At 43.1% G+C, this 13,715-nt stretch overlaps 1 protein-coding gene across 4 annotated transcripts in view; it reads left to right on the plus strand.

Annotated features, from left to right (window-relative positions):
• Positions 1 to 13,715, plus strand: part of TSPAN18 (tetraspanin 18) — a 99,537-nt gene that overhangs the window by 64,234 nt on the left and 21,588 nt on the right. The window lies entirely within an intron of this gene.

Genomic DNA, 13,715 nt, shown 5'->3' on the forward strand with positions numbered 1-13,715 from the left:
TTTCTGCTCAGGGAAAAGGGGAAAAAACACCTAGTGAAAGCAAATTATTTCAGATAAGATCCATCTTTTTGTACTACCTGTACTGTCAATATAGTTTTGTGTTTTGCAGGGCCCTGGAGAATATTAACTGGCTTTACAGAGAACATCTTTTCTAAGTTGAGTAATAATGGAGAAAAGATGAACAATCCCCTTAAATTCTGACTGCTCGCTGCAGCTGGCTGATTCCCTCCTGCTCTCTATTCCAATATCCCTGTCAGTCTGTTGGCAAGGAGCTGAAGCTACGCCAGCCATCCAGTTAAAATATAGAGTAGCCAGAAGTTTCAATTAACTCAGATTTCCGTGAGCACTTACTGGACATTTGTTCCAATGCCTATAAAAATGTCTGTGCAGCTTATTGCTTAGTGTTTCTCCTTATTTTAAAGCTGCTACTTTATGACACTGATCTTAAAGTGTAAGTAATTTTACAAGTGTTACTTTTAACTGGCTGTGTTTTCTTTTTCATTGTATGTTTTCAAATGAGCCAAAGTAGAGAGGTAATACAGAGTGCTGGTTGGTTTTGGTTCCATTGCTTTTAAATGTATTTCCACTGCTTTGGGTGATTGTAAAAAAAAAATAATAATACTGTATGTGGGCACTCAAAATGCATTTATAAAAGCAAGCCTTTGTTTAGGAAGAAATGATCTCTGTTCAATAACAGCTGAAATGTTTGCTGGCCCCATACCTTCCCAGGAAGAATATTCTATTTTCCTCTTCTGAGCATAGCTGCTTGGATACAGAGCAGTGCTTCTTGTGAACAAACCTGGCCAAGGAAAGGGCAGGGCTTTTTTCTGCAGGCACTTTGGTCTGTCACAAAGCTGTGGGATTGTGGGACTCTGCAGTGAGGTGGCTTCTTCACCACTACACACAGATTTGTCTTCAGAAGTGTCTGCTGAAGTATAGACCTGGAAGAGGAAGTAATGTGGGGCCAAGTGCCACAAAAAGCAGTGCCTGTGTGGGAAGGGCACAGCCTGGGGCTGAGTGATGCTCCTTTTGGATTAAAGGAGGTGAGAAGGGAATGGCACAGGTCTTGGTCCCTTAGGAATACAGCTGGCTCTGTCATCTTCACAGGCAGTGGGCACACCTCAAGTCTGTGCCTTCTGTGCTTTATATTCCTTGCCTTCCTGAACAGTAATCCCCTAAGCTCATCTGAAAAATTGTGACGGTAAAATGAGGAAGCAGGAAGACTTATTGAAATCTTAGTCTGAACGGAGCTGCATTAATAAGACTGCATACCTGATTAAAAAAAACCTCAACGTGCTGGAAAATAAATCCCACTGAGTGCTCAGCATCCTGCCTGAGTCACTAATTCCCCAGGGCAGCGAGCAAAGCAAGGAAAGCAGTTGCTTTTGTGTAGGAAAGCCAAAGCATGTCCACTTCTGATGTGAATCCTGGGGACGTTTCTCTTCAGAAATGCAATATGGGTTGGTGTCGGTGAGCTGACAAGTACACAAATTGATTATTTTTTTCTCATCCTTTAGACAAAGCACCTACTAATTTCAGTGGGAATCCTGCCCACTTGCATTCTGTGGCTGGAGCTGTCCCAAAGACCGAGGATTGTTAGCACTGGGGCACGGGGAGGGTTTGGACAGATGAGTCAGATTTTCCACAGTTCCAACTCTAGTTCCAGCACTGAGCATCAGCAAGACTTTATCCTGTTTCTTCCTCCTGTGTGGCTTCTGCATGGGCTATCCCCACCACTCCTCTGACACTTCTTGCCGTCTGCAGCATCCCCACAGAAAGGCTTCAGCACCGCAAGGTTTCTACTAATAATATCTGTAACTCTTGAGGGAAACAACAGAGCATTCCTCTGGCTCCCAGAGGCTTTATAAATACTTGCCCAACTAAAGACAGCTTACAACTCTACTTCGCTTCAGAATCTCACAGATCTGATGGAAATTCTCAGCTTATGAGACAGAAGAGTGCTAGTAAGTGACTGCTAATGCTTTGAAATGAGCCGCTGTGGGGCTGAGGGCTTGAGCCAGAAGCACTGCAGAAGGTGCATGATTGTTGCTGGTCTGATTATGGCAGATGATTTTGCTTTTCTCATTTACAGCTTTAATGGTTTACTAATGTCTGATCTAGGAATATCGTATAGCCTATCAAATAGGAGTGGTGTAATGGCATTAGTAAGGGTAATTGAGGTTGTTGCGATAATCTTATTTGCTCTTTAGTTTGTTAATTGAAAGTGACTTATCTTAATATATGACAGAAAAGAAAGTTGCCCTTCTGTGCTGCCTGGACATCTCAAAGGGAGAGGGGAAGTGTCAGTCTGCACTGGTCTTGTGTTACTGTGGGGTCTGTACTGGCAGTGAGCATCCAGAAGTGAGTCAGTGTAGTATGTGTCAGGCTTTGTGTGTCCACGTTTCCATTTCGTATAAATAACAGCGTGTGCTGTTACCCAAGACTCTGTGTGTCTCCTGCTGCAAGGCTCAGTGTGTCAGTCTGTCTGCAATGTGTGCGGTTGTTTCGGGGGCCTTAATGGCAGAAGATGGAAATGAGAGACATCCGGGCTCTCGATGCTTAACCCTGCAGAGGAAACTTGGCGTTTTGTCTCCCATCAGAATTGCTCGTCACTACAATTAACATTAATTATAGAGGTACTTATGTGAACACCCTGTTAACCCTAATTAGAGTTAATGGAAGATACGTGTGGATGTTAACGGGACAAGAGACAACCAAGCTTCCATTTCGAAGGTTAAATATTCAGTAGCTCCCTCTTAGACGTGTCAGCATCCTATAATCACCATCATACTTATGCAAAAACAGAACCTTTTTTTTCCCCACCAATTATAGCCACCTTACACTATTTTTTTGTTAAATTAAGGAGCAAACAATGATGTGGCAGTGCCTTCAGCTACCATTGCTAATGTAATTGCAGTGAGTCTTCCCCATTTGTAGTGCATGTTCTCAGAGACAGACTTCCTTAGCAGGCACTCTGCTGTCCCTTTTGCTGTCCTGCTAACAGATGCTGGTAGTCAGAGGAGCTGCTTATGGCAGATGATTTTGTATTATTATATTTTATTTTTAATGATTTTGTATTATTATATTTTATTTTATTATTATTATTATTATTGTATTATTTTGTATTATGACAGTCTTGGCTTTGTTCAGAACATCTTATGAGAAGGAGCTCAAGGCCTCAGCTCTTGAGTAGGTCACGTAATATTTGAGGTCTGTAAGGTTCTCTTCACAGAGGTATTACTTGAAGCTGTAAGGACAAGAGGACATTCCTCTTGCTTGCACTCGCTCATTAGCTGTCTTTGGCATTTTGACAACCACTGTCAATGAAGAGTTAAGGCTGCAAAATGCACCCAGCTTTGCAGGTGTTTCTTTCTGTGTGGCAATCCCAAGTATAAGAACTTGGCTTAGGTCTTTGCCCATTTCTGGAGGAGATCATTGCTGCCTGGGGTTCTAACAGCTGGGATTGTGGAGCGACAGGCTGCCCACGAGCTGGTGAGGATATGACAGAGTACTTGGCATTTGGGCTTGATGTGAAGTTGGCCTCTGCTCGCATTTTACCCACAGAATGAACTCGAGGAATATTGGTAGGTTGTGATTTAGCCATTTTTTAGTATATCCTGCTGATGTTTTCATGTCGTTTTTTTCAGTTGTCGTTAGAAGTGCATATTCTATTTGTGGTGGTCGAAGAATCTGTTAAGCTTTGTAATTAATGGTAGATCTCTAGTTTAATGTGTGAAGTAATGCTTTCGCAGGTCAGATCTAGGTGAGCCTTTTTTCCTCTTTCTTTTTTTGCTCATGGGTGTATATTTTTAATGGCCATGCAAAGCTCAAAGTGCCCACTTTTAAACTGATGGGAGCAAAAGGCTTTTGACTGTATTTTGTGCTGGGATTTGGAGTAAGCTGCACTGGTTTGAGAGCTCAAACTGTACATTGTTTGAAGAGGGCAGATGCTAAGAAATTTTGTTCTACACTATGCGGGGTTGCTAATTTAGCTCTTCCTGCATAGTTAGAGCATCAGAATCCCCTACTGCGGCATGGCTTACCCCAGCTTATGGGAAAAGACAATTTTTTCCGGTGTATCTACATTTAGATCTTTTAACAAAAAAAATGTACGTCATCTTAAAAAAGGCAATTGCACCCATATTTAAAAGTTTGAATTAAAACACTCACTATGCTTTTAGTTGCAGTAAGATCCTGGAAAGGGAACATAGTCACGACATACCTTCTTACATACGTACTTCAACTAGAAAAAATGTGGCCTCCCTTGGAGGAGAAGCTGACAAATCAGGCCACAGTTTGGTTGTGGGATTGGGAAAGTGAAGCACAATCTGAACAAAGATAACTCAAACACGTTGAGGTTAAGGACACTTCGCTCCAAGCGAATTCCTTTGTTTTTATAAGCTGCTACAGCTAGGCTGTAAAATGGAGGTCTCCAAACAAAGCTAAGGTAAAAATAACCACCAGTGGTAGCTTAAAACCAATGTCATGAACTGAATCCTTCATTGTGTTTCTTCAAAATAAAGAAGGGATGTGTGTGGTAAATTTCTTCTTATCTCATCTATGATTCCTATAAATGTATGATAACACTAGAGGCAGAGATCTTGGCCATTGCACCGTTGCACAATTGATATCCTAATTAAAATCAGTTTGTTTTGTTGGTTAATTGCTGATACTGTATCCACCAATGTGGTCATTTTTTTCCCAAATGAGATCTGATATTAGAAAAATATCCTGCCCTGAGATGAATTTCTTTTTTTTTTTAAAAAAATCTGTAGACCAAGTAATAGTCCAGCTGAAGGGACTAATTTTGGAATCACTGAGCCAACAGTGAAGATTTAGTGGTAATAAAGTCATTGTTCTGGGTTTTCAGTACAGGCTTAGCAGTATTATTCTGACTTATACGAATGAATCCCCCCAGTCTGTATTGACACCTTCTATAGTTATCTGGTCACCTCTGACTTTGTCAGGAGGATATCCTAGCTATTCCCCCAAAATGCTTTGGAGTCACCTAACTCACTTGTAATCCTCCAAGATAGCAGGGAAAGCAGCAGATAAGTACTAGCTGAGAAGCCTGAACTGTTTTGCCCAACGATAGTCAAAAAATAGGATGTTGTGTAAGGAGATGTCATCAAAGACTGAATTTCTGGAGCTGATATTTCCATACAGGATATGTGAAGTGCTTAAATGAGGGCTTGCTTGGCATCCGCTTTTATTTTTTCATTCATACATTTTGACTCAGAGATTTTTGGATGCTTCTGAGCAAAGTCACGTTTGCTGAATTTGTCAACTTGCATGTAAAAGTCAGGTGACAAACAAGAATATTGTATCCAATATATAGTGCAAATATCTGTGTCAAGCAGTGTATTTGCAGAAGAGAGGGAAAGCTAGGAAATAAAAGAGAAAAATGGAGCACTAGAGCAGGGGGCTGCAGAAGCTGCCTGGAACACTTGCTGGGTAACTTGGAACAAAAGGCAGGGGGGCTTTCTGGGTCTCCGTACCCACATGTAAAAGGAAGACAGGCACAGTGCTTCATAAGGGACTCTCAGACTATAATGTATAAAGCAAATGACACTGAAGTGGTATTAATGACACAAGGTGGTTTACATATCATTAGACATGAAAGATAGTGACCATAATTCATGAACTGAAATTTGTCATAATTTATCTCTAAATGCAGCAAAACTCCACAGTGTTTTCAGAAAGATTCCTCTCCCCACACTGACAGCAGTGATGGGTGAAGAGGCCATTAAATGCTGTGTCACTCCAGACTCATGGGTGCAGAGCTCAGAGCAGTGTCAGGCTAACCAGGAGTATGCCTCAAGAGATCTGATTGGCCATGCTAGGCCATTGCTTGAACATCTGCTGCTTCCTATGTCTGAACCTAAACCTGGGCTGCTTTGGCTTTTTTTGTCCTCCAAACATACCAGTCATGCTTTGAAAAATATGCTAGTTCTGGCTGGAAGGCAGCATTGCTTTCAAATGTCATGCTGATCAAGAGAAAGGCACAGCTGAGATGGAATATAGTCAGCTTCAGCCACCAAAAGTTGGTGTGATTTTTGCAGACAGAATTCAGATCAATCCTGATTGACATGGAGGTTAGCTGGCAGAGACCTGCCCCTTGCAGAAGATCTGGTTTTGTCAATATGTTCTGTTCGTTGTTCTCCCTGAAAAGATTACTAAGTCTTTGTAAAAATAGGAATTGCTGGACCCGATCCAACTCTATTCTTGCTTCTTTTGAGTGTGAATGGCAAGGCGCTCTGCTGCCCAGCCGCAGAGTGGGTTCTGTGCTGTTTGGAGACCATGTGAACTTCCTCATGGTTGGTGTTTCAGATCATGCCTTCATCATTCACTGGTACATTTGGAATTAATCCAGCCTTCTGGCTTGGATTAGAGGAAATTTTATGTCTTCAGTTACTTACTCCTGACAGGTAAAATATTAACAAAGGCTGAGTAAAAGAAAATTCATCAGCATCCTGAGTATTTCCACGTTTAAATTTGCTGTTTCATTTTTGAAAGAGTCCTTATGACACCCTGTCAGTGCTCGCCAATTCTTACATATAGGGATGATTGATGGTGCTTCAGGTTTTGCCCCAGGCTATTCCCAGCATCTTGCAAGTGATTCTGGTAGAGAAGTTTCCACTGCTGCCTTTGTGTGTTATTCGGATTACAATGGAGCTAAAACTGCGCAGGGCCTGAACCACTTCAATACAAGAGATGCAATCCTTTCTGCCTGGAGCTCACAAACCTTAAAACAAAGCTTGCCTGGGGAGGCTTTTTGGCACTGTATTAAATATCCTTGCTGAGAAATGTTTTCTCACAATTACAGCCTTCCTAATAGGCACTGTGGGTAGTATCAACACAAAGCTATCTGTATTTCATCATCTGACCCGCCTTAACCCCGGCAGATCTCCTGGAGATGCAGAAAAGGACTGTTCTGCACAGAGGTCTTGTCTTTCAGGCAATGCAGAAGTGCTTGCTTAGAGGATGAGCTCTCTAAGAGCAGATGTGATATTTAGTACGGCTGAAATTCTCCCCACAGAGCAGGCTGCCTGAAAGCCCTGCACCATCCCATCAGCGCTCAGGCTGCACTCCTCGTGTGCCAGGGGTCTCACTCCTCACATCTCTCCACTTAAGCTCCCTGTGGATACGTTGTGCTTAGGGATTAAGGGCAGTTTGGGAAAGCGTGGATACTGTACGCAGTGTTCGTTTCCCTAAGGGAAAATAAAGGTATGCTCTTTTAACTTTTTCACTAATGTGAAATACTTGACCCAGAACCGTAACGAAGATGAGCTCCCGGATTTTACTATGTTTTTCCCACCTGAAAAATTCTTTTTATTCTTCTTCTGAAGACGTTTTTAAGTCTGTCAGCAATGTGAGTGGGATTTAGATCAGGCTCTGAGCAGTTAAGCATTAAGGATAATGTTATAGTAGAGAAAGCATTACAGGTGACAAAAGAAACTAGCTCCCTGTTACTCTCACCTCAGGAAAGCAAAGCCACAATGCAGTGGAGAAAAATGATTGATTTTAAAATAAGAAGGCAATCAAAATGGATTACTGTGAGCCACAAGGCCTTCCCCTTTCAAAGCGATAGATGTGCTGCCTAGCTTACTGCCACGACAAACAGGTGCCTCCTACCCAGAGTGTGCCATCAATAGGTTCTGCTAGCTGCCCAGAGACATGAACTGGCTGCTCAATGCCTCATTCTGTTGGGTGTCAGAAGGGTTAGACTCATTTTTTGTCACTTAATCCCCAGAAGTGCTGCAGTTTGTGATCCAGGGCTTGATGTTCATGTTTCCCAACACCTGCATGGGTGCAGCAGAGGTGACGGTGCTGATGTGGCATTCAGCTCTGTCAGGCAAGTGGGCACTCAGCAGCACCTCCTGAACAAATAGAGAGTTCCATAAAGGCTGTAATCAAAGAAGCATCTCTTGCTTTTTAATATGTGCTGAATGGGTTCATTTGTAAGCTTATTATGACTTCAGAGAGAGAAGCTATTAGGGTGATCATTAGCTGCCTGTGTGAACAGCAAGAAAAACCATGGCGCTTTCCAGAATAAGCCCTCTTTTTAATAGTCATGCTCTCAGATGCATATAAGCAGCCACCTCTCTTTTGTGTTACCTTTGCCACAAGTTAAGGACAAAGGAGAAGGGGGACAATGAACCACACGCTTTCAGAATAAGTTCAGATGGGGAGAAAAATTAGGTGTTATGAGAGCAACAAATTCACCAGCATGACATTGTGCATCTTGATGCAGTATCTGTTATTCATTTGGAAAGCAAAAGCAGCTGGGAGCCAGCCTGCACGCCTTGGTTAGACCTCACTTAGTCCTGCCCCCTTGTCTGAGCTGCACAGAGGGGAGGGTCATTTTCTGCCTGAAAACTGATGGCTGCTGGAGCCCTGGGTTGTGCTGCTTCTGAGGGAAGGGAGAGCAGCTAGGAACACATATGCTAAGGTTGTGGGATTCATTAACTAGTGCTGATTTTCCTGTAGATCAGCTGAGACTCTCTTGTGGGCTGTGGTTGTGGTTCTCCCTCTGCTCCTTCACCTTCTTATTTGGTGGATGGTTGTGTGTTCATACCTTAATCAGAACAAGTGTGCTGGAGATCACTCGCGTTGACCTTTTAGACCACATTAACTGTGATTTTATGTTCTGGAGTAAGTTAAAGGTACTGATTAAGTGAAACTAAGTTTAGAGTTACATGTGCAATATGTTGCATGTGTATCAGTTTGGCTCTAAGCAGAATAACTTGGATTCCACGTCTGCCTCTCTTCACCTAGGGTGTTTCTTACCACCTCTGTTGCATTCAAGTTTTACTTAAAATATAGCCCCTATACCTTGTGAGATTTATTTAGTTTCTAAAGAACTACATTTTGAGTTATGAGCTCTGTGAGCTCAAGAATTTCCTATTGTGTATAGAATTCATGGCACTTTGAGATGTGGTTTTCTTATTGTTAATAGGATTTAAAAGATGACCAGGATCTGATAAATAATGCCACTTCTCAGATTTCCAGCAGTTTTATTTTATTTAGAATTCCTGAGATCTTTCATTTAAGATAGGCTGTTTTTACAGGATGTTTCTCCTAACCTTTGATTTTCTAAACTACCTAAACCTGACAAAACTGTTCTGTTTTAGCATCTGTGTAGGCAGATGGAACAAAGAAATTATTTAAAATTTTTTTTTGGTAGGATAGCTAATACATTCCCTTTTGTTTGGGATTTTTTAAAAGCAATTAAGATTACTAGTCCCCCCAGTTAAAAGGTGTTAAAGGGTAGGGGTATTTTTCCCACCTTTTCCTTAAAAAAAAAAAAAAAAAAGAGAAAAAGAGAAAAAGAAAAGAACCCACTTCTCTGGAGTTCTGTTCTGCATTAAAACAGATGATAAACGTGTGGGTTTTCAAACTGCCTTGTCCATGGGCCCTTGCCTATGCCTCACAGTACTGCCCTGCAGCTGCTATTCCTTGCCAAGGAGAGATCATTATCATCTGTTTGATAGGGCAAGGCCATGTGGCTCATGGTGATCCATTTTGATTGCCTCTTTACTTTAAAATCATTCATTTTTCTCTGCTGCATTGTTTCCCTCAAGTCTGCAGAGTATCCAGGAACTTCTTAAAGCATTGGATATCATGGTCTGAAGAGGACAGGGTTGCCACAGCAACTGCCCAGTGTTTCTGAGATCTATTCCTGCATCTTTCCTAACAGTCACGAATGTCACAAACTGCCGAGGCATTTGCTGCAAACAAAGCATGGCTATAGAAGAAGAGAATGAAAAAGAGCACCAAGGAGCTGGTGGTTGTAAGGGTGAGGTGTGTCAAGCTACAGGAAGAAGTGGCAGGCGTTTATGTTTTATGTTTAGTGCCCTAACTGTCTGGAGTGCTGTGCAAACGTCTGGAGAGTCTCAACACTTGACAGCACCTGATGTGACAGTAATGTCACTCAGCTTGTGATGTAGCTGCATGACCCACTCTGAGGGTGACATTTATTCCATCCTGGGGGAAAGTATTTGCAAATGTAGGAGGCCAAAGTTATCTACCTCCCTTTTTGTATGCTAAGTAAGTTTCTCTATAGGACAGAAAATGTCTTGCAAAGAGTGAAGTTTGTCAGCCAGAAATAATCATCCTTTTCATGGCTCTCAGCATGGACCGGGGAGCAGCTTGCTGTGTTTTGGCTCAGGAGGTCTAGCACATCCATTCCCCTTCTAACCTTGGTTTTCTTATCTCATGAACAGAGTTAATATTATTATGTTATCGGCACATATAATCTTTGGGTGATCTGTTTAGAAAGACGGTCTGTTCCATATGGTTCTGTTGTACTCTGGTTAATATGAGGGAAAGTACACCTGTGAGCTATCTTTTCTTTCTTTCTTTCTTTTTTTTTTTTTTTTTCCTTTGAGGAACAGAACTTAAAAGAGTTGCAAGCAATCAGATGCATTGGTTCTGTACACAGATCTTCTTATTTAGGGTGGCTGATGCCTGTGTGAGAAAGGCAGTATGAAAGAGCCAGACATGATTATTAAACTTGGCTTGGGAAAGAGCCAAAGTGAGCAGTTCATGTTTTGAATAGTGCTGTAAGCACATTTCCACTAAATGGAGTGGTATGGCCTGTGGCCTCTTGCTCTACTGGTACTTCAAACACGTGCATGAGCACTTCTCCAAATGTTGCAACATTTGGGAGACTATGTCCCACTCTGGGATTTCTTCCTTTCCATCCAGAATGTTTGCATATGTGTGGGAGATCTTACCACCATATGATTTCATGTAGTCTGTGCACACATCATGCAAAGTTGTAAATATGAAACTTAACTGCTAAGTATTGTATTATTGTTCTTGTTGCAAAGCTGGTGTTGTCTATATGAAGCTTAAGGGGATTCAGTCCAGTTCTCTTTGTCCTCCTGTGTGTGACTGGTGTGCTCTTAAGCACAGCTGCTTTGTGGCTGAAATGTCTTCATTAAGAACAGACAGAGAAGGATCAGGGGGAACATGGTCCAGTTGTCCAGAGAACTCTGCTTGGAAATGAGACAGGGTGGTTATAGCAGCAGTTCAGATTCGTATAAACACTATCCCCAGCTTCATATGATTTTAGCATTATAAAAACCAATCAAGTTATTGTTTTAAGACACAAAATGCCCCTAAGGGCCTTGCTTGCTCAACTGTAGTGAGGAATTAAATGCTCTCAGGCAGTGCAACATCCTCATTCACGGTAGTGTTGCAAGGCAAGGTAGTCATGAGTGGTAAATGGGCCCGTATTACAGTGACATTAGCATTTTAATGCAACTAAAGAGGAGGTAGATTGACTGTAATTTAGTATCTAGTTGCATGGCCTTGTGCAGGTCCCCTCATTGCTGCTCCACAGGGGCCGATTATAGTTGCACAGTGCACTTTGGGATCTAATTGGATTTACATGCAGTAATGGAGTTGTGTCACAGCAATGACTTTGCTATGTAAGCACTATGAAATTCCAGTACAACTAGTTATTTATATAAAAGCTATTAGTTACAGGATAATGCATGGGACTGACAGATTGTGCCAAACTCCAGGTTCCAGGCCAAACTCCAGTTCAGGAATGGCAAATGTTTTACCTTCTTCTGAAGCTGCTGCATGGGTCTGATGTGAAACGGAGCCTGCTGCCGAAGAGATGTTTATCCTTAGTATAAAGGCAGTGACCTGTTGGGGAGATCCAGCAGGATGCGACTTCTGCCTTCAGCTCCTCCTTTGGCTGGATATGTGGGCTGGCATGTGTTTCTGTTTCCTAGATCCTGCAAATGTGGTGAGCAAAGGGGGCTGGCAATAGCTAGAGGCACTAGTTAAACCAGGACGCCCATACGCTGTTCTTCTGGTGGTCTTCCTGCACCAGTTAACATGCAGGAAACTGGATTTGTCTCCAAAACCAGTCAGATATTTCTCCGTGACCTACTGCTCATTCTTTTCTTTCTCATACAGCTGCCTGCGGACTCCATCAGCTGCTTTTTGCCTCCTGTGTCTTTGCTCTGGCTCTTCAGCTCTCTTCTGAGCTGCAGAGACCAGCAAGAGCCTCAAGCTGAGCTGCTTTTCCTTTATCAACACACAGTCTCCACAAAGAGCTGCTCTGCAAGCAGTGAGTGCAAGGAGAAGCTAGTGCTGGCACGGAGCTGGCTGTGGTGGCCGATGGCATGGGCAGGGTGACAAGGACAGTGTGCCAGGCGCAGCTGCTCAGTGGCTGAGGCAGCACGGCTTGCACACGCGTGGCCTGAGGAAGGAGGTTTGGCCTGCACCATAGCTCTAGCTTCCACTGTGTTTCCCCAGCGACGGTAATTAGAGGCATCAGCTTGCTCAAGTCACAATTAGGCATGGTGGTTTTGCACTTTCTACAGTTCTCCCTAATGACAAAATCGTAGCTATTAACCAAAGCGAGTCTGTTTGGCACGGACTTCCTCCCCTTTAGGGCTGCAGAGTAAGATGGAGTATTGCTATTGTTTGGCACCAAACATGCTCTTTCATCCCTTCTGACACAGCACCTGCTGGTGCCTCTGAAGCATTCAAGCTCTTCCTCTCTGTGGTGCTGTAAGTTCTTTTAAAATATTGTGACTTAAGGGGAATAAAAAGAATAAAATTCCTCTCCCACACAGACCTTTGAAAGCTTGTATGGATGTAATTATATGCACGCACAGTAGGAGCAGGAATCCCATCATCCTGGCGATTTTCCTAATGATAGGTTTCTATAGCACAGTGCCATTTCTGCTTTAAAGTTAGAGGCATCTTTTCCTGGCAGCAGCTGTCCTGGGGTAAAGGCATCACAGGATGGAACAGCTGGAGAAATTGTCTCTCAGCTGCATGTGCAAAGCTCGGGACAAAGCGTTCCCCGCACACAAAAGAAAAAGATAAAAAGGTGAGGGTGGGTTTGGTGCGCCAGAAGGAGCTCTCCCTTATGTGATGGTGGCTCATATTCTGTCTGCAGCTTCTTCAAGCCATCCTCTGAAGGTTTCCATGCATGCTGAAGCCAGCTTGGATGGTTGCATGGCATGTTCTGAAAACATGCTGACCCCCAGATGTGGTACCAATTTGGGGCCCATCCGGTGGTGCAGTGGGCGTGTGGCTCAGCTGCTGGCAGTACCCAAACTACTTTGCATCAGGGCAATTGGCTGAGACTGTTTGCATCATCCATGTTTCCAAAGGGCAGCCATCCCCGCTCGTTGTTCAGAAATGTAGTTCCATGGTGACAGAGGAAGGACGTAAAATAAGTGGGATTAATGCAAAACAGAAAGGCTATGAATATTCATTAAATGCTTTATACTGTACTAGTTTCAGCCACCTCAAAACTCTTTGTTCGCTTCCTGCCGACAGCAAACTATAGACTTCTACTCACAGAAGTCTTCATGGGAGGCAGTTTTCAAAGGCAGGTTCACAAATGTTTGTGGGAAACAGATGTTAAATACACCCGCTCCAGAGATCCTGCTGAAATTCTGGCATGTTTGCACCACAAGGGAGCAGAAAGAGGGCCAAGCACCTTATTGATCATTTTGGAATATCTGCGAGTTCTCCCATATGATCTGAGGAGGCTGAATTATTTGCTTACAATGCCTACAATCCCAGGTGCGTGCCGAGCGCTAGTGGCCCAAGGTGCTGATGGAGGATGGGGGCTGCCCTGCCTGCAGGTCTGGTAGTGGCAGTGGGGCAGGTGGAGGAGCAGCCAAGGGGCTGCAAAGGCAGGCACCGCTGCAGCTTTTCTGTTCATCTCTCAT

This window comes from Lagopus leucura, unplaced genomic scaffold, assembly GCF_019238085.1.
Source record: "Lagopus leucura isolate 7727_CA_CO unplaced genomic scaffold, USGS_WTPT01 Super-Scaffold_1, whole genome shotgun sequence".
Classification (NCBI taxonomy): domain Eukaryota; kingdom Metazoa; phylum Chordata; class Aves; order Galliformes; family Phasianidae; genus Lagopus; species Lagopus leucura.